This window comes from Pelecanus crispus, chromosome 10 (assembly GCF_030463565.1).
Source record: "Pelecanus crispus isolate bPelCri1 chromosome 10, bPelCri1.pri, whole genome shotgun sequence".
Classification (NCBI taxonomy): Eukaryota; Metazoa; Chordata; class Aves; order Pelecaniformes; family Pelecanidae; genus Pelecanus; species Pelecanus crispus.
This window is the reverse complement of record NC_134652.1, coordinates 31,099,640-31,123,891: the sequence shown is the minus strand read 5'-3', so window position 1 is coordinate 31,123,891 and position 24,252 is coordinate 31,099,640. Positions and strand designations below refer to the sequence as shown.

The 24,252-nt window shown below is 40.5% G+C and overlaps 1 long non-coding RNA gene across 2 annotated transcripts; it reads right to left on the bottom strand.

Moving 5' to 3' along the window:
* Positions 1 to 620: 620 nt before the first annotated feature.
* On the bottom strand, positions 621 to 24,056 carry LOC142594493 (uncharacterized). 2 transcript variants are annotated; one of them, XR_012831445.1, is made up of 6 exons: positions 24,011 to 24,056; positions 23,254 to 23,419; positions 13,328 to 13,465; positions 13,009 to 13,163; positions 6,609 to 6,671; positions 621 to 3,207 (listed from the first exon to the last, which is right to left on the bottom strand). It is a non-coding gene; the product is annotated as an uncharacterized LOC142594493 (long non-coding RNA). The 2 variants fall into 2 exon arrangements; XR_012831446.1 differs by lacking the exons at positions 23,254 to 23,419; positions 24,011 to 24,056 and adding an exon at positions 14,864 to 17,032.
* Positions 24,057 to 24,252: the final 196 nt, after the last annotated feature.

The window sequence follows — 24,252 nt, the reverse complement described above, 5'->3', positions numbered from 1 at the left end:
GACCTCCAGACTTGATCCAATGAACACTGAAGTCACCAGGAGTCTTCCACTCAGTTTTGGCAAGAGTTATAAAAATATATAAATCTACAACAGGAAGTATTTATCCCTCTGCTTTTATGTTTCACTTGAGTTTATTATTTGAGATACTGTGCATGCAAGATTTTAGTCTTCCTTGCCAAATGCAATCACAAGAAGTTACCATTGTAGTCCATACTTTGAATAAACAGAACTTCTCCAGAGCTAAAATCCTGAATTCTTCAACTATACCCAGGCCTTTGCATCAGCTGTAGGCCACACAGTCTAGAGGGCTGAAAAGCCAACAGCAAAAGCCCGCATTACACCTTTTGGAATCATATTTTGTGTAAAGAATACGTAGTTTTATCTCTTCTACGACCCACTTTGAAAGAGGAGATCCCAAAACCTTCCTCTGCTCCAATACTCCCTGCCAGCAGGGATCATTTCTCCTGTGCTCCTGACAATTCACAGTCATAGTGCCAAATAAAACAGACTGATTTGGTGTTAGCTGGTGGTATTAAGCTCTAAACAAAGTGAGGGGCCACCTGGCTCACTTAGTTGACAAGGTCAGACCAGGATCCAACATCTGTTCTGGCAGGCATAGAGATACTTCAGAAACATCTTTATTGGAACTTGAAGGCTGTGCAATTTTCATGCTTGACAGCCAAATGCACACAAAGCCACAAGATACAAACAAATGCATTTGTCAGCTTGGACAAGCTAAATGTACCTCTTTATGTAAGTATACAGCTTGCGTACGTTGAAAAGCCACTGAGCAAGTATGTTTCTCCTCAGGTAATGCCAAACAAATATACATAGAAATGAAAGGAAAAGCAAAGGAAGAACAGATGCCTGTAAGTGAAGCCATAATCAGATGGAAGTTCTGTTCTACCACGTGCGGAAAATTGCCTGGTACATAAGAGTCAAAGTCTGTTGAGGAATCACCTTCAGAGGCTGACACGTGATATCCTGATACCTCTAGATGAGGCAAAAAAGCATGTTTGGGCAGCAGTCACAATCCATGCTGAAACAATTTGAGGATTTCTGCTTTAGTTTGTTCAGTCAAGACCAGGACCTCACACAAGTCACATTTTTAACTTGAATAGCCCTCAACCTTAGGTTGAGGCCAGTCTGGGAAACTGAGTAGAACTACTCAAGTGCATTGGATGATGTCCCTGCACCCCTCCAGAGACCCAGAGTATTTCTCTAATTATGATAATGGTCTCTGAGGCTTAGGTTTTTGCTATTAGAGAGAACATTTTGCCTGAAGGAGGATTGGAGAGTGTGGAGCACACTGGTTGGAGAGTGTGGGGCAAAGAGAAAAATCATACAGCATTTTTCAGATATAAAAGAAATGGGCTTAAGCTCACATTAGAGAACAGAATCTTCATACCTGACAGCAATGCTTTATACAGAGCTGCAAACACGCATGGCCACATTTTGCAGAGTAAAACCCTGCTGCAAACACATTTAATACCAAAAATGCTTTTTGCATTTACTTGTCATTTGTATTCCACAGATTCCTTTGGTGAGCTACAAAAGACAAAATAGAAATAAAATGTTTGCCCAGTCATCAGCAGCAGAACAATCAAACACAGCTCCTTCACCAACATCCTGATTCAGATTTTGTGAGAACGACTGGCAGCTGCTTTATCCTTGATATAAAAATGCTATGCATGGTCAGCTCTTCAAAAATATGAAGCTGAGAGTCAGATCTATCTAATCTCAAAACCAATAAAGTAATAACAAGCATACAGAAGACCCAGAAATATGTTCAATTGCTCAATACAATAGAAACATTGCCAATAAGAGAGCACGGCCACACGCAAGTACCCATAAATTTGACCCTTGGAAATTGCATTTGCCTCTGTGGGTTACAACAGGCCTCTGACTGTCCCCATTCAACTCCCCCCAAAATTCTGAAGGGCACCAAGATCATTGCTATCGTATGGAGAATTATGTTAAGACAAACAGCAGTACTATGAGTACTGAGGGGAAATTTACTATTTGCAATCTGCAATTTGCCCAACAGCAGAAAAGCTTTCTACTCCTCATATTCACTAGAAGTAAAACCAAATTTATGAACATCCAAGTAATTCTGGTTTAAGGACTCACCCCAGCAGAGAAATAGCAGCATATACAGGGGACAGTTAGGAAAGGAGAGAAGACACACGAGCGAAGACCCCAATCACTGCTAATGATGTCAGCAGAGGGTGCTTCAGGCTCTCTGTTATTCAGCCCTTCGGTATTATTCTTAGCATTTATTTCAAGCTCCACTAAGTTTTATTTATTAAGGTGATCACACAACTCGTGTGTCTTAAAAGAACAGCTGGCTTCAGGAGGAAGAGATTTAATCTGACTACGTTAACACCTTTTCAGTGTGCTGTTTAATAACCACCTGATGACATTCTTCTAATAAGTTAAAGAACAAGCCCCTTCACTTTTAAAGCTAGATTTAAACCCCTAGAGGAGATATTGAAGAGCTTACTACTGTACTTGAATCTGGTCCTTTACCACTATTTTAACAACCTGCTTATCTAGTTTCTCAGCCCTTTCTAAATGATGAGCTCTTTCTCACTTGCTAGAAATTCACTTCCAAGTGGATTTCAAGCACTGACAGCAAAGGCTGCAGGAAAAATCATTATGTGCCTAGCTACAAACAAAATTCTTTTGTCAATATAAAATAGATCATTCATATAAAAGGTTAAATATGCATATATACTGGTAATTAGAAACAATAACATCAGCCCTTTCCCACCTTTTAGGCAAATCCAAAAATGCAAAACAAAGTGAGGCAGCCAGCTCTCCTCTTTCTCTTATTTGAGGACCTAAATCCCTGTTTGGTGCAGAAGAACATGCAAGTGACACAAAGTCCGGTGGTAGCCAGGCAGCTTTGCTGGACTCGTTAGCTGCCAGGCTAATGTTAACAAGATGAAGGAGCCTGAGTGAATGAATAAACAGTATTGACTGAAGCTTTTCCCAAACAAAAAATAAAGTAATATACACTCATGTTGTATCTGTGAAAGGAGGGCCCTCAACCAAGTAAAGCGCTGGCAGGCAGATGCTTTTCACCCTGCTCTCAGTCTGCTCATTTTAACTGCGGAAGGGGCCCAGGCACCATCGGAGGGGCTGTCTGAGGACAAGGCTTGCAGTATTTCCTCATTTTCATCGGAGTAATTTTGAAATTTATACCTGTAAAACAAAGATGGAGAAGAGAGAAAATGGAGAGAGATGTTTAATTTGGAGTGTGAAGAATGATACAAAACTTTAATATCTGAAGCTGAGCCATGTTTGTATGGGCAGGCTTAGATTATCAGTGATCTGAAAATAAAAAGGAATGTGATGGCAGGTTTTTTTTTCTCTTCATTAGATTGCTGGAGATCACCCATTCCCAGCAGCTTTTTTTCCCCTGTACCGAGGGTGCACAGTCACTGAAAGTATGGCTGCGGGTGCTGGAAGTTTCCACAGTCAGATGAAGGTCTTGACAGCCACAGGGGCCGTACTCTCTCCAGATCTCGAGTCCCACAGTCAACACATTACACAGCATCACCCTGTACTAGCATCACCCCTAACTATCATCACGTTCACCATCTTTCCTAGAAAGAAGCCACAGGCTGACGCTGCCCTGAAACATTTGCTTTCTGGGACAGTAATCGTTTCTGATGGAAGAACAAAGTTCCAGGAAATCAGCGGTTTTACTTCAAAAGAAGTAGCCAGTATGGTTAAATTATCCCCCCCTCCTTAAGCCACCGAGTTAGCCTCTGAGCGGCCTTGCACCCTCCCCTAGGCACATGCCCCGCACGGAGAACGGCGTGCAGTAACGCTAAAAAAGTCAGAGTGCTTTGCCTGCAGACTGCATAAAGCGAGTAACATTCCCCTAGAAAAGGCAGCAATAGAGAAGCACAAATCACGCAGAAATCTCATAACAACGGTACAAACCCAAGCCAACATTGTACAATTCCAGTCCAGAACTGCATCTGAAACAAAACACTGTGTTTAGCTTCGGGCAGCTGCTCCATTAGACCTAAGCTTTCACACCTGCAGTAAGAGTCGACACGGATTCAGATCAAGCATTTTCATAGAAGCAGATTTGTAACAGAGAGAAGTCACATGCAGCAGACGGGTGCACCCCGTATGAAAGCAAATAAGCAGCAATGCCTGACCTCAAGAAGGTTTGGCTGCAGCTGGGGAGTGGAGATGGTTTCAGTAGCATGCTGGAGTGCTCAGAGAGCCAGGGAAGAGCCCAGCACGGGACAAGGAACCATCATCTCTACAAAGGGCATTTCTCCCTTTGTAGGAGATCTTTGTGGTGAATTTACAGCTTTTAATGGAGTGCTTCGTTTGTACTTCTTCCTCCCTCTCAGCACAGTACTTTCCATTGCTCTGCAAGACCAGTATCACTGTATTTTACCCATGGGAAACCACAGCCTGCTTTCAAAGGAATATCTGCTTCGGAAGCACCTTTTATCAGAGAGATTTCATGCCTGTTGCATGAAGAAAAGCCTGCAACGCCTGCTATTCTGTCAGCAGAATGTACTGCAGATTGAAAAGTAATAGCTATGCTCATCGCATGAAATCTCGGTGCTTCGGAAAGGCTATAGGTTCAGCCCTGCAGGAGACATGCTCTGTCTCAGGCCAAGAGAGACGAGCCACCGCTGTGCGTTCAGCACTGCGTTCTCCAATCCTTCTGCGTGGGCTGGGAACCCACTGCTGTCGCTGTGGATTGTTTATAGCTGAAGTCCTCAGTTGCTACTGCACCTGCCAGTTAAATAAGAAAGGAGCCCCAAACAGCTGTAAACTCCTGACCCACAGGCATAAATCTGCAATGTGTTCACTGCCCCCGATACCAATGGGACTCTGCTATAAAACAAAGCCCATGATTCAGCACTGGGAGTTTGGAAAGGAAGAAAAGGCACCAGCTAAAGGAAAACTGCAGAGAAACACAAGGATTTCCACCTGGGTTACCTAAACACAAAAAGGAATAAAGCATTTAAACTGCTTTATCAGCTGGAATGAATTTACTGGGAACTTCAAATTAGTAATTTCCTGATGAAAAGATTAGAAGAGGGTAAATAAGTAAATAGGAAATAGACTCTTTAGGTCAAATTCTGTAAAGTTCAATGAAAGTGATCAGCTAGCCATTTTAATGAATTCAGAAACTTTAAGATTTAAAATGTTGTTATTCTAAAGAGCATACCTAATCCTTTTATCCTAGACATGTTCATGGTTTAGCTTTTTTTACCAGGGTCTCACTGAAACCAGTGATACTACGGACATACAGAAAAAAGCAAACCAAGTGCTTTTGGACTAGTGATGGTGCCAAATCACCATAGTAAGGATATATGACTGTGGACAAGATTGCTAAAACTATTATATTTATACAGTGAAAGCACTGATATGATGGCAGAAATTCCAATAACCGCTTTAAAAAAACACTGATTCTTTCTGCAGGAAATCTTCCTTTTGCTATCAGAAGTAGCTCTAACTAGAACCAGAAAATTCTTAGATTTAATTCTTCCATTGTGCATCTGAACAAGAAGCTAAGTTAAATCCCAGCTGACTTACTCCCTTCTTGCATTATCTTGTTCCAGAGCCAAGCCAATGAAGCTGGCTGCAGCCTTGTGCAGGTACAGAGGGTGTTCTAAGTAAACAAAAAGGTACACAGGTGGGAATACTGAGCTTGTAGCTGAACTATTTGCATCTGACTACCAGTTCACAGTGAGGCACCAGCCAGGCAGAAAACAAGGAGAGAGGGGAAAAAAAAAAAAAAAATAGTGGAGATTGGTTTTCTGACAGGAAAATTGTACCATTTGAATACCATCCAGAATGCGTCTACTATAAAAAGCAACAAACTGCTTTGCCCTCACTTTGAAGGCTATGGCTTTTCTGTATTTCCTCTTAGAATAAACGGTCTCAGAAGACTACAGGGTGGCCCTCCCCTTCCACTCGCTGTAGACAGGGAACGCGCTTGACTAGAAAAGGCTTCCAAGTACTTCAATGCAAGGACGCTTTTACTTCTGCAGGCTTTAGACACCCATATTTAGGACAAATTCCACCTCAGGTAATTCTTGTTCCTGGTAGGGCTGAGGGTTCAAAAACTGAATTTGTAGGAATTCACAGAATCACACTTTGGTTGATCTCTCAAAACACAGAGAAGGATGCAGCCACAGATAGATGGTGATGGAATACAGCAAGGCAAGGCCACCATAAAACTTCACTTTTGCAGCCTCTGTTCTTATCAGTGAGGAACTATGCTATGATACTATTCTTCCTGCCCTCAAAACAAGAGTAAGACCTTCTACGAAGCAGGAACTGATATAAACATTTTATGCTTTGATCAGACTAGATCATATTTCTCTTGATTGTTTTACACTGTGAGCATTAAATGGATTCTCTTCTACTTTTATTTCTTCCCAATCCAAACACTCAGTAAGTTGAGAAAAGAGTGGTACAATGGTTTCTCAGTGGTACAATGAAGATAATACTCACCTGGATAGAAAATTCTGAAGTTTGCAGATAGAAAAACCTGTAAGTGCTGTGATTTATATATAATAATTACCTAATTAATGTAATGAAACTGTAAATCTTATTACCTTTATGCGTTTTTTTGTTGAGTTTGGGTAGTTTTAAGCAGCAGACTTTTTTAATCTTCTGACCTGAGGGTGAAAAATAATGTATTATCAGTGGAGACAGATAATGCAGATAGCTGTACATATATGCTAAATGGGTTAGAGTCCACGGACATTTAGATTACCATGTTTATCATTAAATCCTTGAACAGAGAGATCTGTGAAACAAAGGATCATTGTGACCGATTTTTACATCTGGGCATAGCTTTGTCCCTAGCATAGAACAGGAATGAATTTGTTCTTTTCCATCATTACTAGTAGATATGCCAGATACATTGTGAAGATTTTTTTACCCTTTGAAATGTCACATGTTGGCAGGCAACACAAGCAGCAAATTCCAGCTGTTTAAACCTAAGAAAGAGACTCTGCACTCTTTTCATAGTTACATCACTTAATGAAAATATAAAAGATTACCAAGAAGAAAAAAGAGTATCTCTGTGTCCATATGCACAGGAGTGTAGAATTAATTGCTCTGGACAGGCAAAGCCATTTAATTATTCCCTGCTTACTAGACCTAAGTGAGCTGTTGATTGCACTTGATACATTATGTGCTGGACGGATTAAAGGGAGAAGAAAGGTTGACTCTGGAGCAGAGGTGGAGCAGAAAGGACAGAGGTAGGTGATTTCTCGTCAACAAAATCTCATGCATGCTCAATGTTTCTGGAAATCCCTGTGGCACAGTTCTACAGCCAAGGCTAGTAATGGTGGCAGCTCTAGTGTCCAAGGGGTTTGAGGTGTCCTGTCACCATCGTTTCATTCTGAAGTAACAGGTTTTACGTAAAAAGTACATTCATCTTGCACACCCAGGCACTTCTACTTTCCCTTGGTGTGTTTATAGATAAGGAACAGCGTCCTTTGCACAATTCATTCCCCACTCATATTTACACATAAAATCATTGTTATGAGGTTTCTAGAAAATATGAAGCATGGCAAATGCTGGACATGTAGCTTATTTGTTTTCCCTTATCTCATATCATTCATGTGTAAAATAAATACCATGGAACAATCACGGTGGGTCTCCGAGATTTACAATATCAAACATCAAATCTGAACCGGTAATTCTAGAAGTTACACCTTTCAATTTAAAAATCCTACTAAATAGTCTCCCTGCAAACCCAGAATGACATCTCCAGAAATGTGGCTATAAACAGATGGAAACCCCTCTGTTTTTTAAGATTTAAACTGCTCTGTGAATTTGCGCACTTTGGAATACTGCAAAATGGTAACCGGGTGCCACGAGGTATTACAGCAATTAAGGTAATATATATAAGGTGGGATATCTGTGGTTTTAAAAAAAAAAAAAAAGTCAAGACTGATTGAAAGTCAGAAAAGCTACTCTCACCTGTTTCACTATTCTATAAAGAACTTCTCATTTACTCCAGTTCTGGTGACCTGACTGTTTCATATTCCCTTGTTCTGTAAGGGTAGAAACTTTTTCCATTAATGTGTTTCTCACTATTCAGAAGATGTATTCTTTTTATACTGGCAGATGGTTATCTACTGGAAAAATATAACAGGAGCTTTTTTCAGGGGAGCGGGTTTCAGAACACAGATTAAGGTAAAAATTAATCATGCTGTACTACATGCAACAGGCAGTACCAGAGAGGAAACGCTACTGTACAAACTGAAGCATTGACATGCAACCACATTCTGCAGTCTACATCCTTTCCTGAATTCATTTTCTCCTTTCCAGTTGTCAAGCTCCGCTTGTTTTCTTTAATTAAAATCAACAGAGAATAAGCATTTTATATCACAAAAGGAAAGAACAGGAAAAGAAAGGAGACAGTTATGTTAGAAGAATATACTACTGTACCTTCTGCAGTAATGGCACCGAGGAACACAAGACAGACAAACAAAAAGCCACAAAGTGCCAGGAGCTTCATCCTTCCAACCAGTCACAAGATGTTTGCAAGGGGCTGAAGGAGCGTTCTGGTCTGCCTCCAGCGCAACCTTACCTTTTTATAAGGTAGATCGAAAGGAATGCTGTGTTCAGAATGGGTGGGGATTTGGCCTTTGTATTGCACCTCAAGAGATGAAAAGAAACAGCCCTTCCTATTACTAGAAGCAGTTTATTCAAAATCCGGCAGCAGTTAGCTGCATTAGAGCGTCCTACCAGTTAAAAGCGAGCACCTGGCTTTGAGTATTAGAGTATACAGGGATTCTCTGATGCAGTGTTTGTCCTGCAGTTCACAGCAGCCTCCCCAGGTGACCTTTGCGAGCTTGGAAAGGCAGAGAGCACAGCTGAAATGAAGCTGTGTGGACAGTGAACTGGAACGGAAAACGCAAACCAAACCCAGAGAGTTTAAATCAAAGCAATTGCCAATGTGTTAACATAATTAACAAGACAGCTGGTTAAGCAGCAGATTTCTGAGTTTATTATTAACTTCTCCGTATCTATTCTATCTGGATAATTAAGTCTGTTACAGAGATTCACGTTAACAATCAAGATTAAGAAGTCTATCAAATTCAACGAAGTATCAAGGTTCAGACAGCGTGCACCTAAAAAAAAAAAAAAAAAAAACCAAAACCACCAAACCAAAACCACCACACCACCCCAAACCTTCAAACAGGGATCATCTGCAGTGCTGAGTCTCTTAAATAAGGCAAAAGTTTAGGTTGGCAATATCTCATTCTCACAGCTTATTCTGATAAGATTTGGGTCTCGAATACCAGAACATGCTATGAGCTATGTAGCCTTAAAAGCTGGGAGTGGTACCTGCAAGCTGCTCAGACTTGGAATTGCAGCAGGACAGAAGGCTTCACTCTGCTGCACATACATTGCCCTCTCCTCCCCGCCCCCAAATTTCAAAGGTTTCACATTCCAGGTTTTGGATTGGGTTGTTTCTTGCACTGCCTTCCAAATTGGGTCACCCCTTTATCTACCAATTTTAGCCCAAAAAGCTTATTTCTACATTCCTACCTAGCAATATCCAAATATTGTGAAGATCGCTAATGCCTGACAGTTTTTTTTGCCAAGGCTGACATTGGCAAGGCTTTAAGATCAAATCACTAACACACTGGCTACAGATAGCATTATCTTCAAAGTGCTATATGAACAGCCTGCCACACCATCGGCACACCTCAGTCGTTCAGACTGTAAGGGTTTCAGTTCACATCACTGCTAAACTTCTCAGAAAGTACTTTTACAGTTCAGTCAATGATGCAGAGAAAAATGAATGGGACAACAGAGCGTCGATGATGTTTTTGTGATCTCGGGCTTCTTTTGAATAGTTGAAACATATGGATGTGGGCTCTCGTACTTTTAAAATCAACATTTTTGCTGGTTAACACAGAAACAATCCTTTAATTTGTAGAGAAGTTCTATACTCCCCTCTAAAAGGGCAACAATCATTACTATTACCAAAGTAGATTTTGTCAGTTAAGTGTTTTATAAAAAGAAATAGTTACATAAAATATATAAACTAGAACTAGTTATGTAAACTAGAAGCATTATAGGAAGGACTTTTTGACGTTGAAACATCTCTGCAGTACACTTTATTAATGGACTCAAATTTACAGCTTCAGTGTACCAACAGAAATACCACATTGCTTTGGATGAACTCAAAATGAAAAAGAAAGTGTGGCCTGTATAGCTCTGAGCACAGATGAAATCTAAGCTGGTAACAGCAGAATCTTTTCAGCCTGGCTTTTCTGAAATAGTCTTTTCCGAAATAGTCTTTTCCATTCCATGAGCAACTTCCCATTTTAGCAGATCAAGGTTAATTTGTTACCAAAGAATTTCAAACTTGCATTTGTGCCAGTTACATGGCACAACTCATCCCACTCCCAATTCAGGAAAACCTTTGACTGTATTTCTGTCCAGTCTTGCTCAGGAAAGCACTCACTTGATTTTTCACAACACAAGTGACTTTCTTGTATGGGGTGTTAACCGACACCAAGATCTCAAGATGGAAATTCTCCATTTTCTAGGCTAAGTGATACTGTTGTAAAGATGTGGTAGTTACCCCTTAACTCGTGTACTACCCGACGGCAAAGCTGAGGATGAGAGGGGGCATGGGGGGGCAGGGGGAAGAGATATTTTTAGATAGGACATGTGACTTTACAACCTATTTTCATTCTTCCACGTATTAAGTCAAATTTTATTAATTAAATAGAAAAAAAGCAGGCTAGATGGTAATTCGCTGTCAGTAAAGCTACTACAAAACACAAGAAGGAAAGGTAGAGGCAGGCAAGTCATGCTGAAGGTCTAGCACAGTATACAGCCCTTGCAATTATCTCCTTACCGGTGACTAAGGAGGACAGAAACAAGACAGTTTTCTGCTAGTTTTGTTACATTTTTTCTTTCAAAATATCCAGTGAGAGATTTTTAGCAGTGACAATCTCACTGCATATACCAAATATCTGCATAGACAGTGAAGAACAAGTAGACATGACCTTTTTCAAGGAAAAAAAAAAACAACCAAACAAAAAAAACCCCTGAACCGGCATGTAAAACAGAGCTGGGAAGCTTCATAGGCTAGTCAGCCTACTCCCTAAGGTTTGCAGAAGGTCTGAAACGTCAATAAGGCACACGAAAGGACAGGCAGGAGAGGCATTTTTCTGCAACATTCAATCAGGCTGCCTGAACAGTGGTAGCACTGAAGCAAGTACATATCTCACTTAGTGACTACAGTATTTTATCGCCATTACACTTGCTAAGAAAGTTCTAGGCAAGCTCATGTATACATGATGAAATTGCACATATAGGACAATGATTATCATCGCAAAGGAGTCTAGATATAAGCAACTCAACCCACTGTACTTTTAAATCTTGAATCAAATATTACTTAAAGCTGGAAGCCTTTAATTGTTCTACATACTTAAGCCTGTGAAAACCTAGGAAAATACAATATCCTAAATTTCGGTCTTGTTAAAGCCAGTGAGACTTTTTCTACCAAGTTGACTCTAACCCAAATTCTCCATTATGTTTTTGGTGGTTTTTTTTTTGTTGTTGTCGTTATTGGGTTTTTTGGGGGGTGTGGTTGTGGGGTTTTTTTTGATTTTTTTTTTTTGTTTTGAATCCCAGGTCCTACTGAAATGTCTGAGAAAGATGGGGCAATGAGGGATGCATGTGTGGAGTCTGAAAGCAAGAAAGGATTTAACATGTTATTTCCCCATAGTGTGTTTTTACATGTATCACTACATATGCTTCTAGTTGAATTAAGTCAGCTTTTTTTTTTTTTTTTAGACAAAAATCGTACACTGAACGCGATTGAACAATTTTTTTCCAAAAGCTGTATTGCTTTGGTTTTCCTGGAAGAAAAAGGAAGGAAAGGTCTTGCTTTATTGACAAGTCAACTTTCTGACTTAGTACTTCTCTTATACAAAGAACTACCATCACTCCCCGCTCCCCCCAAGAATGCCTCTGTTGATATTGGGATATCTTTGTTGATAACAGAAAAACAAAAAAGGAAAATCACATCACTGAGTGCATCTCAGCTCTGCCTCTTAAAAGGGCAGATGCCTCACCCAACTGTCTTTCTTCCTTTAAACATAAAGGTGAACTAGAAATGAAAAAAATAAGTCATAAAAGGCATATAATAACTCAAACCTACTAAGTCTTTATACACAAAGAATTTTTCATGTATTTTTAGCACTGAATAGAAGATCCCCTTCTCTTCCTGTGTGCACATAAGAAATAAGAAATGAATACAGAAGAGGAAGGTAACCAGGTAAGATGGGAAATGAGTTACATAAGAGAACCTCATCACATGATGGCTACTGTCATTTCCACCTATGCTCATTTAATTAAACTGGAAAAATGCTGGAATGTTAAATGCACTACAGCTGCTGCCAGCACTTACCTCAAAACAAGAAACATTTTTCTTCTCAAATACTTACAACAGAATATTGGCAACAGGAGTGTTTACAAAGACTTGGTTTTCTAAGCAGACAACTGCGTTGTAACTTTACCATCCACCCGAAGCAAGAAAGCGTGTGCTACTTGGATGCCCCATTTGTTTTCTGTTTGGGAAATGCAGGCTGCTACTCAGACTCCTCTGTTACAACAATCCATACGTTCCAGCTACTGCGATGGGAAATGAGGCAAAGCTATATACTTATCACTGCATGCTCAAATACCCCGCAGAGGGGAAATGGAACAGGTGGTGGGAAGCTTTGCTGTCTGCCCAGGGGAACAGTTTTAAAAGGCTTACAATTCTGCCTTTCAGCCTGCTCTTGCGCTTCTCATTCTGAGTTTGGAGAAGCCAAACCAACCACTTGCTTAAAACCTATTGTGCTAAAATAAGCACAAAGGACTTTGCTAGACGAGTCTGAAGTGTTGCCCATGAACCCCCAAGTGTGTTTGCTACCAAGGGAGGCCACCACCATCTCCACAGCTTTGGTTGAGCAAATAAGATGTTACCTGCAAAGTGGTTTTGGCCCTCAGACCAGAAAGGATCAGTGATTGCCACTGCAGAGCACGGCAGAACAGTCAATTTCTGTATTTTCTCTTCTCCAATGTGTACAGCATCTGCAGCCTAGATACTCTCATCCATTCTGCCAAAGACACATCACCCGCTATAAGAGAAACTATCCTTAGTCTCATGTTCTTTGATTCTTAATCTTTATTTCACATAATCTGCCTATAACCTTTGCCATTGCTGGCTGCCTGTGTCCCCTACTCAGCATGTCTGTGCCAGTAATTACACTCATTTAGGTTAGCTTTTTAAATATCTCCTCACCTGGTGTTTGTAGTCACCTTCGGTTTCTGCCCATGAGTCTGTTTCTTTTCATAATGCTTTCTTCCCTTCTGCCACTCCCATGCCTTTTTCTCTCTCTGTCATCCAGTTTTGCCCCAGTGCTTTCTCCTTTATTATGACCTGGTAATAGGTGAACAATATTTTTTATTGCGACTGTTTAACTGATTCCCTCCCCTCCCGCCCCCACTTAAGCTATTTATTTTTCCGAGGCATGAGTCTGCTTTTTGTCAGAAATATTTTGACTTTTCAATAAAATACAAGTGCATGAAAAACCTAAGTGTTCTTTCTTTGAACCAGTATCAAATCATATACATGCTTAGACTCTACCATCATTCCTCATGGGAGAGAAAGTTCAAGCATAAAATTTCCCACTCATCATGTGGGCTAAACTGTCCATTCAGGATAATCACGCATCACACATTGTGACTAGAAACCTGCTGATGTGTACAGCAAGCTGAAACGAGTTAGCTTTTGAGACTTGTAAGAAGTCTGAGCTCTCCACTGAGAGACAGGAAAGCTTGTCTCACCATCACCAGTCTCCCCACCGAGCCAAAGCCACTACCTGGCCTATTCATCGCAACATTCACCTTGCTGTAGCCATGCCAACTCCCATCAACTGCTTTCCCGAAACCCGTATATTCCAAGACCACTTCCATGTCCCTCCTCATGACTTCAGTTTTCCATTCCCTTCCTTTTTTCTACAAGCAAGCCTTGTGTCCTGTGTACACCAACAAATACATCCACATACTTCAGTGACATGCCCAATTACGGCTGCAAGGCCAAAAGCAGCTCAAGTTAATGTGGGTTTTGGTTTATTTGTTGTTTTTTTGTTGCTATCTATTCAAGTGTTTGTTAAAATCCCCTGTTTTACAAGGGGACTTCTAATATGACAAATACACTAAGGAACACTATAGCTATGGCAAAAGTTGAGCCTGTAATTAAATTAGCATCTCATAGACTGGGACTACAATGAACTGTAGTATGCCTCCACGCACGATGGAAGACATCGATTTAAAGTGCTTCAAATAATCCATTTCAAATTATGATTTAAAAAAGCAGATTTCAATATCCACTCTTAATCTTGTTTTGCATTTGTACACATTATTTCCCTAAGGAAAAGTTCAAAGTTGGTTGATATAACCATAACTGTCACACGAATTTTTACAAAATACAGCCTTTGCCTACAAGGCACTACTACACTTTTTGCATACCTGGAGACACAAATGCTTCTTTTCACATTCACAGAGCTCAGTACATGCTTATTGTTTGCAATATTGTTAATTTTAATACACCAGATTCACCTACTAGAGAATTAGGTAAGTTTTAAATTTGTGATTTTTGCAAGGCTCTGCTCGCTTCACTCCTGCCTATACAGCTGACAGTCTCCCCATTTGCCTGGCATTCATGAATTCTTTGCTGTTGTGGTAGGATGAGGTATTCTTTGATGTCACCAGCTCTATCCTGCCTCCCTCCCTCCCTCCCTCCCTAAATCCTATGAAGGTGCTGGTTATCCATTACCTGGGCTAGGATAAATGGCCGCCTTTACCACAAGGGCTGATTTTTCTTCCTTCCCATATTTATCGCTGCTGCTCCTTCGTAAGTCACAGAATAGTGGTAGCAAGGGGCTTCTTGACTCTGTCTTTGTCAGAGGCTCTTCCTCTGCCTTATGCCCTTGACCATGTTGCCTTCTTTCCCAAAGGGCACACATTCAGTTGGCTATCAAAGAGACTCCACCTAGTCCTGTAACTGCTGTTCTTGAAAGCACATTCAGCTCATTCCTCATGCCTGCTAATTTTCCATTTTCTTCCTTTTCAGCACTACAGCCAGTGCTTCTATATTGTTATGAATATGCATATAAAAAGGACAACTGGCACACCTAATTATGATAGCTGCAGGATTTTTTGCAGGTCCAGGCATGACTCAATGATATGTAAACAGAATATGGCTAGAAATTCCCCACCTTTTACAGGAATTCCTTAGTTTGTTATGTGTGCCAAAGAACATTAAAGACAAGACATATGTTTATCCTGCAATTAAATTAAAATCTGACCCTAAATATTGACTACAGCTGATGTTTCTAAGGATTTCCATGATGTTTCAAATAATTCTACTTTAAATCATGATCTAAATAAGCAGCTGCATAATTTTTAATAATTTACTTCAACTGTTAACAAGCATATAAATTGGTTATTTTCCTAAGAAAGTGTTCTTTTTCAGTTTGCATAGCAGGATACAAGATGAAATTTAGAACTCACCTTATGAAAATATTTAATGTAATTAGCTTTGCAATTTTCATCCAACTTGCCCCACCTCTAACACTGCTGGAAGCTGTAAGGTAATATGCACTGGCCTTCATGAAGCCTATATAATAGCACACCTATAAAACAGTAACACTTGACATGCCTGGTGCCTTTATAGAACTTGAATTGCTCTCCAAAAGACAAAGATGATTCCTCCCCATTTCTGCTGACACTGAAAAGCAGGACAATTTTTTTTAACTCTTCAATATTTGAAAATAATTTGGTAAGGCAGCTTATTTTTTCTTTGATAAATGATCTGCAGTTTACAGAAAACTTAGACTTCACAAATGGTTGCCAGAAGTTCACTTCAAATTTAAAAAAAAAAAAAAAAAAAAGCGCATTTAAATAATCCTTCCACGTAGCATTTAAGTAAGAGCTGGATTTTTATTTCAACATTCAACCATCTCAGCGACCTTTAGTCATCGTAATAAAGTGGAGGCAGGCCCTTACAAAACAGGAAACAGAGTACATCAATCTGTGACAACCCTCAGTGAGGATGGCTGTTAAGACCTGTAATTGGCACTGGGAGGCCAGCTACTACAAAGGCGAGTAACCTTTTGGCACAAGGCTCTAACATCAGCCATTAACCCAGCATTCACCAACCCCCGTTTTACGAAGCAAGAACGGCTTCTGAACACAAGTATAACACAGAACTGACATGCTCTAGAAACACAGATGTCTCATTCACACATACCCAATATGTCTCAGAGCGATGACTTTTAGATCTAATAACCTCTCCTTTGCCAGTGATGAATGGGAATAGGTTCAGAAAGACATGCTATTTTTGTTAATTCCTTCAGTAAGTTTTGACACCATTTCGTCTGCTCTTGCAGACATCATCATCAAGCTTCTGAACAAATCTTTAGTGCTACTGTAAGGCTTTTCTTCTTACTAACTTGTACACAGGAGCTAAGCTCTAACTGAAAGATAGTGCTTTTTTTTTTTTTTGTATGAATGAGCGATCTTGTAATATATTATGTATTCCCACTTCTTGCTAGTGGTCCTAACACTGAAAAGAATTACTGGAAATCTGTTTAATTAATTACCACAGTTTCATTTAGAGAAATAGCATGACATCATCTTCTTGGAAACTGAGGTGGCCAAGAAGGAATTTGCCTGGGGCAAAAAAAAGAAAAAAAGCTTATGACCACTATCGGGGAAAAAAAGAATTAGATATTTAACTGGAAAATCCAAGATGAAATGTAACTTCCATGAAAAATACTGGTTAGACACTTTTATAAGTTGTATGGTGGTCTAGGTATCTACAGAAGTACTGGACTACTTCTTAGACACTAACTCACCACCACTGCAATGGTGAGATAGCAGAGGCATGATAATTTACTTGTATCAAGGTAATGGCTTTTGAGTTATAGGTCTTCACTTACTGACTCAAATCACTGCACCATCCCACCTAGACTGGACACAGGATGGTACGCATCTACTATCACTGCCAATTCACTTTATTCCTGACTGCAGCGATGGTCCGTCCAGAGATGATCACTTTTTCCTCCTAAGCAGTACAATACATCCTCATCCATCGCCATCTTGTCTAAGAAAAATGATGCCACAAAAAAAGTAAAAAAAACCACAACCCCAAAACTGCAAAACCAAACAAGAACTGCATTTCTTAAAGCAATACATCCCTTCAGGATTTCCGAAGAACTTGTAAGAGCAAGAGTAACTTATCAGATTCATCCCCCTGCCCAAGACCATGTAAGGAAACAAAATTCCAGATATGCTTGCAAATTATATTTGAGCCCCAAGGGAATGAGAAGAAATACAAGGTGAGCTGAAATGCAAAAAGCTCATTCTCCTATCATTTATGTCTCTTATGGAGACAGATGCAGACAAAACTTGGGCTCTCAATAAAAGCTTCAGCAGAGTTCTCCTATCTCATCAAATTTGTAGCTAAAAGTAAAACCATTGCTGATGAAGTACGTGTTTTTCCTTCCACTCCTTCCAAGTCACATAAATACAACTGAGGTGACCATAAATGCTTTGGGGGACAGTATTCACTGCATTGAAACTGTGCCCAGTGAACTGGATCATGGGATTTTTAGCTCATGCAAGCTGACACAAGTAGCTGACACTGAATCAGATGAAGTAACATCCTCCTTAGACAAACGTCTCTCTGCAGGAGCTGGCAGGAAGAGAAGTTGAAACTCATACCATTATAGAAATGCAGACAGCCTTAGCCTTTAAATGCTTTAGTTGAAGTTCTGGACTTTGTATTACCAACTTATTTTGGTTGTGTCAAATGGTCAGCATATCCACAACGTACAGAAGAACCAGGAAGAGGCCACAGTGGCCGAGTAACAGCATTCGTACTCAGAAGGACAAACTCCCTCTGCTATCCCTGAAACCACCTCCTGTCAGAGCAGTACAGGCAGGGTTTATCTATGTTTTTAAGAAAGAGGTCAATATACAGATCAATCACAAAATCTTTCCAGAAGCCCTAGAGGCTGACAGCTGCACAGTATTTTCTGCTTTGGAGGCTTGCCAGTTGAATTAAATGCCTTATCTATTCAGGAAAAAGAAAAGTGAGATGCCTGCCCAGACATTTGTCACGGTACCACTTCATTTCCTCATAAAAGTTTTCTGGAACTAAGCATTGGGCAACTGGACTACTTATTTTGCACGAAAGACCTGATAGTGTCTTGTGTTCTTCTATCATCATTCTGAAAGGAGGAAAATGCAAAGAAAAAGTGCTTTCTCAAGCAGCAGCTGAGAGTGAAAGAAGAACAAATCTTTTAGAGCCATGGCAAGTGGCAAGAGGGATAACCCCCCCCTGTTTAGGCACCTGTGTTTTTCCCCAGTCAGGGGGAAGAAGTGACACACAGCGGGAACACATCTGCTTCCGTAACGAGAAGGTGGTACAGCTCCTCTCATCACTCCATCACAGAGGTGTGAGCTCTGGCAGATTAGCTGTCAAAAACAGTTTCCTAAACCACATCTTGCTTGAACTAGAGGGCCAGACTACCACGAGAAGAAAACGCTTCCCTCATGCGTAGCACACTTAGCACTGCTTCCAACGTCAATGTTTTTGGACTGAGGCCTTGCCTTGTTTCAGTACGCTCTCTGTTTAGAAGCCTACAGCTACCAGATAAACTGGCCCTCATCACATCTACAGCCTTGAAAGACTAGAGAGAGAACAGAAATCACATAAGAAACCAGGGGGAAAGGGGACACATCTGTTATTCCATCTTCACCATGTTGCCTGCAGGAGTAAAGTTAAAAACAAGCAAAATGGATACAGCTACAAGCCCCACCTTAATAGAGCAAGAAGAGTGAACACACGGAGCTTAGATGACGAACACCACACACAAGGCTCACAGGCACGTCAGCTGCCAGCTCTGCAGAGGCTTTACTTGCAGGGCACAAACTGAGGAGCGGCAGGACACTTGCTGAAAAAGCTCTGCGAAAGATGCTTTAAACCCTGCTCCAGGACAGTGTCCTAAGTGATTTTCAGCTCACCATAAACTGCTAGGAGAAATTAAAATCTCTTGCTCTTCATTCCAGTCTTTGCTAGTTACCATATCCCAGACACTGTCATTACTGCCTCTAATATAGTGAATACAACTACAGCCTGCAGTTCTACGCTACTTACCCTTCCCCTTTGAAAATGGAGGGCAGCACATACTCCCAGAGAACTACGTTGGTTCACCATAACTACTCCAGGTTGAGTTAAATTAACTTTGTATCCTGAAAGTTCTTAATGCTCCCTGCCTTCTCACAGCTCAAAAGTCAAGTTTCATTTATCTCTAAATTTAACAAGACCCTTTGCTCCGTTTTATTGTCCTTATGCCACAAGCAGCTGCTTCAACCTGGTTAGAAAAAATTCTCATATACAAAATGCAGATTCTTCTTAGAATAGCATGAGCTTTTAACAAAGTATTAAGGAATCTTATAATATATTAGCATACCACCTCCAGAAATAATGACTCTACGAAGACTGCAATTTTAAGAGTTTATCTACTTTCTTTTTGGCAAGTGCAGAAAGACATTCTGCAGCATGCCTTAATTTAACAGTAAGAACTCAAACTACTTTTTCCCCAAGATTTTTAGAGACATTCTTTGTTGCTTTTGAACAGGAAATATTAGTAATGTGAATCTAAGGATGCCTCCCTTATTCCCCTGGATGATTCAGAAGTATGTAGCTCTGCACTCAATTTCCTTCCCAGCCCCCAACTCACCTTGGCAAACAGCAACAGCCTTTTTTCAGCCTCAAAGACATAATACAACATTTGCTGCTTTGTTCATAAAATCAGTGCCTTAAAGACGACTATTGTACAAATGCCTCAAACGTCCAGCTGACAGACAGGTTAGCAGGCTATATAGTAATCTGTGTTTTCATTCCATCTTGTGTCTCCAACCACTCCTGACTCACTTTAGTTTTACAAAATTGTATATTCTTTGACCTACTTTGTTAAAGACTTTTCCTTCTTCTGGGTGAGCCTGAAGATGACCCTAATCCATTGCTTCTAGTCTTCCATTTCCAGTTTGCTTCAGAACATTTTCTGCCTTGCCACTTCTCCCACTGTTATCTTAGGTGGCATTTAGAAGGAACTTTAACTAATTCCCTGACCCACAGGTGGAACCTGAGGAGGAGGGAGCTCTTAGCTTTTTAATCCCCATGTCTCCTGGGAATACAATTTCAGTGGGTTGTTTTTTTGGTAGAACTCTTTGTCTCCATTTTACTTACACGCTCTCTGCCAAGGAAAGTACTACTCCCACCCAACACCCACATCTGCCCCACTGACCCAGTTAGATGCCACCAACACACACATGTGTTCACCGATGTGAAAGGGCACAGGGGCAAAAGATCAACCATGTTGCTCTTGAAGCAATTCTTGCTGCCTTGGACTACCTGACTAACCAACCTGGAAACATAGCACACATCTTTGCCTACCATTATTGGTATGAGCTACCAATGTGATGGAATCCACTGCAGCCACCAAACTGTAGATTCTCAATTTTCCTGTCTGTAAAACAAAACAAAAACCACAAAGCCATTTCCACCTCTCCCCCCCCCCCACTTTCTTCCCTCGTAATTCACAGATGCAACTATAGTCCAAGTGAATAAAGTGTTTTTGACAGACTCGCTTCAGTTAACTGATGAAATAGACTCAAGTGCCACTACTGTGCAATTACTAAACAGACTTTTTACATCTCAAGCCTAAAAAAAGGCCATAACTTGACCATCCAGCCCAACCTCCTGCATAATTTCTACCAAAATGTTGCTCCCAGTAACCACTGCACTATAGCATGAGATCCAAAATTGCCTTGAAGACTTCAAGAGAACTAACCACAACCTCCATTAACCTTGGCAAGTTTTGAAAATCTCCCCCTTGAACTGGGTTCTACCCTATTTTATCATGGTTGTAATACGGGTCCCATTTCTGGCTACTGAAACTTACGATCCCCATTTTTTTCCTGCTATGCTTTCACACAAATATGTATTTCTCCTGTGTTTGTTGTCAGTTAAATGGGTGCTTAAGCTTCTTCCAAGTAATACTAAACTTCTTAAATCTCACTCAGAAACATGAAAACTGTGTTTTCCTTAAATACGGGTTTTACTTGAAAGAAGGAACCATGACAATACCTGATCTTGCTTGCTTTTGTGACCAATTTCTCTCACTCCCCTTAAAAGTAGTTATTTAAAAACACTGAGCAAAATTTTGTAATAAGTGTGTTTACTAAAAGTCAGTAAGGGAACACAATTATACATAACCCTCTTCAACCTGACCCAACAATCAATCAAAAGGAAAGAAAGAACCTCTTAGGACTTGTTGTGGTTTAGCCCCAGCCAGCAGCTAAGCACCACGCAGCCACTCGCTCACTCCCCCCTACCCCGATGGGATGGGGGAGAGAATCAGAGAAGTAAGAGTGAGAAAACTCCTGGGTTGAGACAAGAACAGTTTAATAATTGAAATAAAGTGAAATAGTAATAATAATATAATAATGCTAATAATAATAACAATATACAAAGCAAGTGATGCACAATGCAATTGCTCACCACCCATCGACTGATACCCAGACAGTTCCCGAGCAGCGATCGCTGCTCCCCAGCCAACCCCCCCCAGTTTCTATACTGAGCATGACGCCATATGGTATGGAATAGCCCTTTGGGCAGTTTGGGTCAGCTGGCCTGGCTGTGCCCCCTCCCAGCTTCTTGTGCACCTGGCAGAGCATGGGAAGCTGAAAAGTCCTTGACTAGCATAAGCAGTACTTAGCAACAACTAAAAACATCAGCGTGTTATCAACATTCTTCTCCTACTAAATCCAAAACACAGCACTATGCCTGCTACTAGGAAGAAAATTAACTCTATCCCAGCCAAAACCAGGGACAGGACTTTATAACCAACTGTCAAAAACATGGTGAACAAGAGCCCCCTAAGGAGGAGGGCAAAATAAAGTCAGCAAAATACATTAACTAACATGCCTTATTCAAGGGGGGGGGGGGGGGGGGGGGGGAAGCTTTACTCCTCAGCTAGTTTTGGATTTCTATGAGTTTATACCCTCCTAATAACAACCATTTTCCCTTCCTAGTTTACATATGAAACATAGGAAACAGGGCGTTAAGAATTACAGGGTCTAACCACAGTGCTGATCAGCTTTTACCAATCTGAAATTAGGATTGAGGCATCTAATTTCCTTCTAAAAGTATTCAGTGTTTAGGAGGAGACCCCCCCCCCCCCCCCCCGATTTTCCTCACCTATATTTGCTCTCAGAGCTGCCGTGCAAGACATACTTAATGGACCCTAATACCTACTTAAAAGAATCTCAAAGTTTTCCAATTAGACCTCTCAATTAAGGAAAAAAAAATCCCAAATAAATTGCTTACAGTAACATCACCTAGTTAAGTTCTGTTGATAAATCTAAACAATTTTTTAGTTCTAGAAAGTTCTCAAATTGTCTGCATTCCAAGAGTAGCCTGACAGTACGCCAGCACAAGCTCTCAGACAGATGCTCTCCCTGAAAAAATGGGCAGCTGTTCCTGTGCCTATTAAATTGCCACATTTTAGATTTTCATCCCTCTCCAAATTAGAGCTGTCTTAAGGTAAAATCTTAATTCTTCATTAGGACTTCAAATGTAAAGGAACTACTCTTAAATCTTGTTTTTCTCTTTTTGGAGACCTAGGCTAGATACCACTAAGAGTATTTTCCTACTGATATAATCTCATCCAAAGGAGTCAAGCCACATCTTTTCAGAAGACTGAGCACAAATGAATGCTCGTGCTCTCTCAGGCCTATTTGGCCTGTTTCTTAAAAGGTAATTAGACCTTCCTGTTGGACTTGCTTTCCATGCAAACACCTCCCTTACGTATGGTATTGTTGTTGTACACCTTACTGTTTCAAACAATCCAGGATCCCTCTCTTGGTTCATAGTCAACCTCTAAAATGTCCTTGGAATCTAGACAAAAGAAGTTTTGCCCAAGTTTTATTACAGGCACAGAGATTAGAATTTTGTTGTAAGACAGCTCTCTGTAGATTTCAGAATTTGAGGACAAGCACGCTGCCATGTTCAGCTACAGCAACAGTATGTAAAAACTGATTGAGCACATGAAATTGCTTAAAAAGATAAACCCCCCTAAATAGGCTACTCACATTTGATATGATCCAGAGATTTCTTCCATCTAAGTACTAGATTTTCCTTTGGCTGTAACAGTGCCAGGAACTAGACCATGCCGTATAATCTTTGGCCAAAATGGAGTTGCAACAAGGTTCTTCACAATCCACTGTTTCTTCGCCATCATTAGAGAGACTAAAAATACTGCAGCATATGAGAGACAGAAAAGCAGCACTGGCTGCACTCAGTAGCCACCACTGACAAGTTACACTAACAGAACCACATGAAGCAAGTGTAGCAGCATCTTCCATCTGGGAAACATCCCCCAGAAGACGCTAGCCAGTGAAACTGGAAGCCTTCTTTGTGGATTTTTTTTACAGAGGAATATGCACTCTCTTACGATGGAAACTGTAGCCAAAAAAATATTTATAGTACTCTTCACCAAGTTATTAGTGCAGGGGTACTAAAATATTTCTATTTCTATTAACACAGAGAAAGTGAGAGTAGTCAACTGTGAGGCTAGAATTTTATTGTTCCGTAAGTCAATACATAAACATAGCATATTTACCAGAAATTCAAAGTCCCAGTTGTTGACATTAGCTCAAAACCTCCTTGTGCCCAAGAACTCACCTTTATTCCGACATATAGCTATAGAGTTTGCTAAGTATAATTTCTTAATGTTAAATCAGTTTCACTGACAGAGAACATTTCTTTTAGACCAAGCTAAACATACCAATTTTGGAGAAGAATTAGAAACAACCTAAAGCATACAACAGGATGGTAAATTTATGATACCTGGGTTTACAGCAGGCTATCCTCAGTTCCCTCTTTTCTGTGCCAACTGCATTAAGCTTGCAGAGAGATGAGCACTAGGAGCTCTTCTGAAGGATGGCGCTTCACCCACACTACTGAAATTTACTCACTGGAAGAAAGACACACCTCTATTGCTATTCGACAGTTTGATAAATCTAGTATCAAAAGAACCTAGCTATTGTATCCAGTCAACATTACAGCAAGGAGTTCTCATGTGTACTTCA